This window comes from Sinocyclocheilus anshuiensis, unplaced genomic scaffold, assembly GCF_001515605.1.
Source record: "Sinocyclocheilus anshuiensis isolate Anshui unplaced genomic scaffold, SAMN03320099.WGS_v1.1 scaffold1543, whole genome shotgun sequence".
NCBI lineage: Eukaryota > Metazoa > Chordata > Actinopteri > Cypriniformes > Cyprinidae > Sinocyclocheilus > Sinocyclocheilus anshuiensis.
Window position 1 is genome coordinate 1288365 of NW_015551074.1, and position 604 is coordinate 1288968.

Consider the following 604-nt stretch of genomic DNA (forward strand, 5'->3'; position numbering starts at 1 on the left):
TGTGTGTGAGTGTGTGTGAGTGTGAGTGTGAGTGTGAGTGTGTGTGTGTGTGTGTGTGTCTCACCAGAGTTGTAAAGATGTAATGATAGTATTCCGTCACCATTCCCATTGAAAGAGCCTGCGGAAAAATAAAATAACACAAGATCAGATCACAATCAGTGCAATAATTATTGAAATTACCATAAATTCAATAAAGTGCAACCAACACATATGTTACACATATTTACACAACACATATAAAGCAGTATTTCAGGCAGTAAATAAATATTTTAAGTAAATATTATCTCAAAAATAAAGTTAAATACAATATTTCACCAAAGAAAACAAAACAGAAAATATTCCACTAAATATAACCTGTTTTACTTTTGAGTTTTTTTGTAATTCCCCTTATTCCCAATAATGGTTCTTTTTAGATTCTCATAACTGCAATATGATTAATTATTTACTATATATTTACCATAAGTGCAGTACTATAATTACTATGATCTCTAAATAATTTATAATTTAATGCATCTTTATTTTCTCACATTCAAGTGGAAAATGTGCTTAATTGTCATGCAAATCTTAATGATTATAAAATAGGTTTTATTTTCTTTGTGTGTGT

The 604-nt window shown here is 28.5% G+C and overlaps 1 pseudogene; it reads right to left on the reverse strand.

The window, feature by feature from the left end:
• Window positions 1–604, reverse strand: part of LOC107662241 (glutamate receptor ionotropic, kainate 2-like) — a 54639-nt pseudogene that overhangs the window by 33356 nt on the left and 20679 nt on the right.